This window comes from Benincasa hispida, chromosome 9 (assembly GCF_027475165.1).
Source record: "Benincasa hispida cultivar pf3 chromosome 9, pf3_genome.v1.1, whole genome shotgun sequence".
NCBI lineage: Eukaryota > Viridiplantae > Streptophyta > Magnoliopsida > Cucurbitales > Cucurbitaceae > Benincasa > Benincasa hispida.
The window spans coordinates 30,194,217-30,198,417 of NC_143486.1; the positions used below are offsets into that span (position 1 = coordinate 30,194,217).

Below are 4,201 nucleotides of genomic sequence, written 5' to 3' on the forward strand. Positions count from 1 at the left end.
TTGCTTCTATAAATGGAATATTGATGTGTAGTTGTTTCAATATTTCCAGGAAGCAATGATACTGACCTTCATCGTTTTGCTTCTTTTTCAGTCTTTGAGGGAATGGAGTAGCTGTACTTTCATTGTCCCATGGTCTGGAGGCTTAGAGGTGATCGCATCTTCAGGTTCCATAGTCTCGGGCTCCTTTGACTCAGTTTGCAACAATGGTTTCTTCGATTCAATCGCAGGTTGCTCCTTTGAATCAGTCTTGCTAGGCTTCTTCCTGACTTCTACCATCGCCTTTCCACTTCTCAGTGTGACTGCTTGGCAATGTTCTTTCCTTGTATTCCCTAGATTGCGTGGAAGTTCAGTTGAGCTAGACAATGTCCCTTCAGGTCTGTTCTTCAGCTCTCCCGTAATTTGTCCTATTTAAATTTCCAAATTGCATATGGATGTGGCTTGGTTCTGAAGGACTGTTTCATTATTTTCGATGTATTACTTTAACAAGTTCTCCAGGGATGATGATGGTGGTGTTTGAGAGCTGCTAGCTTGTTGTTGCTATTTCTGTTGTTCGTTAGTTCGTTGGAAAAATCCCGGTGGTCCTTCTCTCTGCGCCATAAGCTGACTGCCTTGTTGTTGGTTGTTCTTCCAAGCGAAATTAGGGTGATTTTGCCACCCCAGGTTGTAGATGTTTGAAAAAGGATTGTTTTTGACAAAGTAGATTGATTAGGGATTTCGTGGACACTCCTCAACAGAATGTAGTTCTTAACATGCAACGCAGCTGGTGCTTGTTTCGTCTATCGCATTGACTTGCTCACTTCAAGTTCCGAAATTGTTAATTGCGATGCCTTGCAACAAATTTATCATCGCATTCATCTGATTTTGCAATGATGCGATGGCACCATTACTTGCATTACCTTCTCTGAGTTTTACTCATTGATCGTTTTCTTGCCAATCTTCGTGGTTTTTCGAGATGCGATCAAAAATGTTCTTTGCCTCATCATATGTCTTGTCTAGCAGACCTCCTGCTATTGCCGCATTGGTGGTTGTCTGCAATGCAAATTGAGTCCATGATAGAAAATCTCCATTTAGAGACAATCCGGCAATCCATTGTGTGGGCAGTCGCGTACAAGTCTCTTGAATCTCGCCCATGCGTCACTGAGCGATTCATCTTCTTCTTGTTCAAAATTGGTGATCAATTTCCTTCTTCTGACATTCTCTGTGGGAGGGAAATACTTCTTCATAAACTTCTCCACAACTTGTTCCCATGAAGTTATCTCTCCTGGTTCAAGAGAGTATGCCCATTTTCTTGCTTTATCACATAGTGAAAAATGGAAATAAAGTAAGTTGAACCTCTTCTTCGAAAATATTAGGGAACACAAAAGTGTTATAAATTTCAATGAAGCTTCGTAGATGGGCATGCAGATCTTCACCACGCCGTCCTCCGAACTGTCCTGCTGTTTATATCATTTGTAACATTACTGGTTTCATCTCGAACCTTGTTCCATCTAATGTTGGTCTCATGATTCCTGGAGAGAAATCATACAGATTTGGTGACGCATAGTCCCGGATGGGTCTATTGTGATCATTTGCCAGTAGGATAGGATTTGCCATTATGTTGTTTTCGTTTGTTGCTCATTCTTCAGGTTGTTCAGCCATTCTGTGAACTCTTCCTTGTCGTCTACATTTGTTTTTTTGTCTTCTACAAAATGTTCTTTCGATCTCTGGGTCGTTGTTGGGCTCAGGAGTGTGTCCTTCGCTCATGCGACTCTTGCTTCTTCCTTTACCAAAGGAATGGCAATGCACAAAGGTTGAAAGCTGCAAAGATCAAAGAGGTTTGATGTTAGCGCAATCTACACCGTAGTCCCTGGCAATGGCGCCAAAAACTTGATGCGTTGATTTATCATGCGATGGTGTGTATGCGATGATCAAACAAGTTTTCCTAACAAAGCCCAAGTATAAGCCTTCTTAGGTTCCTGGTAAGTCCAGGGTCGAACACAGGGACTACTGATAGATATGCGACAGACTCTATGATTCTATTGCGGTGATGAAAAAGAAATAGATGGTGTTTTGGACTTTCCTATGCAATGGAGTTGAACGCGGAGTGATGCAAGCGTAGAGTTATAACAAGTATGCGTTGAAGGGGTTGAGAAGGGATTTACCTAACGTTTCTTAAGCTTGTGTACAAGTTATGCGAACATGTTATACACAAATATTAGTGCTACATTTCTCAATGAAAAATGCCACATTTCATATTTCTAGAACGCATGCGATGTGTATGGGAAATAATAGATAGAACTTATTTCTAAGTTTCTACTCTTGCTTATGCGGTCTAATCCGACTCTCTCAAGCCTAGATACTATCTTTAGACTACTCTCTCAAGTACGTCCAAATGATGAATGATGCATACATAAGACAAGATGATCGTATAAAATGCATAGCATAAGTCATGCTAGCTAAGTACTCTCAACCCATTCAGAAATTTAGCTACTCATGCATGGTGTGGAGAGATTGAACATAAATCGAAATGAAGTTTCTATTTTCTGCAAATAAAGTATTGAGTGTTAAATAACAAATGGATTTGAGAAATAACAAGCCAGGTAAGCAATGTCTTGCTTCCCGTGGCCTTTTACACTGCTCTTTATCACTTCAACTCTGCTCTAGTTGTGGATTCTTGCTCTCGCAAGGGCTGACCTTCTCTCCTTTGTATTGTTTTTCGGCAGTCTCTCGATCTGTCCGAGAATGATTTCTCTCGGCTTCACCTCGCCTCCTTTGTTCTTTCTTCGTCTCTGTGTATATAGGTCTGTGTGTATATCCAACCTTTTCTCTCTGATAGCATTGGGTATTTATATATTTCAAGGTGAAGCCGCTTTTTTTACCAATGATTGCAATGATAGGCGGCATTAATTTCCTACTCTGTTGCGCCGTTTAAAGGTCATCGAAAGTTCAATGTACTTGCAACAGTATAGCTTTTAATGACTTGTCAACTAAATTCGAAATCGATCGTTTATGTCCCATCATGATTTATTATGTTGTCGCCTTGATGCAAGGTCTTTATGCGATAATTTTTTGAGAAACTTCTCACGATCGCATGACTTACGATCGCAACTTCAAGCGCGCTGTCGCATTGTGCCTTTGGATCGCAATTTCCTATGCGCCATCGCATTGTACCTGCACAGAATAGGCAAATTAACTGCTTTTATTCGATGAGCACTCACGATCACAATTCCTTTTAGTTTGGCGCTTTCAGACATGATATTGCCTATTTCACCATCGCTTTCTCTCGTTGTTTTACTAATTTGAAATGTAATAACTTGTATTTCTACCAGTTATCAGGTAGCTTGGATAAAGTTGAGAACCAGTGTTTGGGTTAATTTGAAATGTTCAAATTGACAAGAGGAAGTTCGATTATATATGATATAATTGGTTGAATGTATGAAATACATTATTTTGTAAGAAATAAGATATAAATATGATTTATATCAAGTAGAGGAGAAAATACTATAGTAGATATGTGATATCAAACTATAGGATAAAAATATAATATGATTACATTTATTATTAATTAATTGGTTAATTATATGATAATTAAGCAAATTTTTCACGTTCGGACGTGCGTTAGTAGGCAGCGTCGGTTATTTTAACTGATGAATTAAAATGAAAATTGTTTTCATTTTTGAATGGTTCGTCAAAATCGTTCGAAAAAAAGATAGACGCGCACGTTGGTGAAATCGTAAACGATCGCTTAAAAGAATCGAAAGCCTATACGATAGTCACTCTGCGTCTAAACGATCGTCTACCTTGCGCCTAAACGATCGCACATTGTTCCTACCCGATCGGATAGCTTCCCTAAACGATCGTAGTGTGTGTCGAGTTTGCTAAACAATCGTTCAGTAAAACCTACATGATCGTGTAGTTTCTCCTAAACGATAAGCATCGTGCTATGCGATAGCACCTTTTTCCCTCCCACTTGCTTATCGCCTACATGATCTGTGCTTCCTCCTTCCTCTACCAAATTCACCAAAGACCACGCTTTGGGTTTTCACGTTGAGAATACCCAAGGCTCTTTTCTGGTGGTGTCGTCCCCATTGCGTTCGTGAGTTCGTGGTTGTTCGGGCGTTGGTTGATCGGGTAGAGGTTTTCGTTGTATTGAGTTTCGAAGTTTGAAGAACGTCTTCAACTGGTATGGCAACTCTCTCCCTCTTTTATTTCTTGTTCAAAA

At 39.9% G+C, this 4,201-nt stretch overlaps 1 non-coding gene across 1 annotated transcript; it reads left to right on the forward strand.

Annotated features, from left to right (window-relative positions):
• Positions 1-1,083: 1,083 nt before the first annotated feature.
• LOC120087465 (small nucleolar RNA R71) lies at positions 1,084-1,190 on the forward strand. The gene has a single exon (XR_005484606.1). It is a non-coding gene; the product is annotated as a small nucleolar RNA R71 (small nucleolar RNA).
• The last annotated feature ends 3,011 nt before the right edge of the window (positions 1,191-4,201 follow it).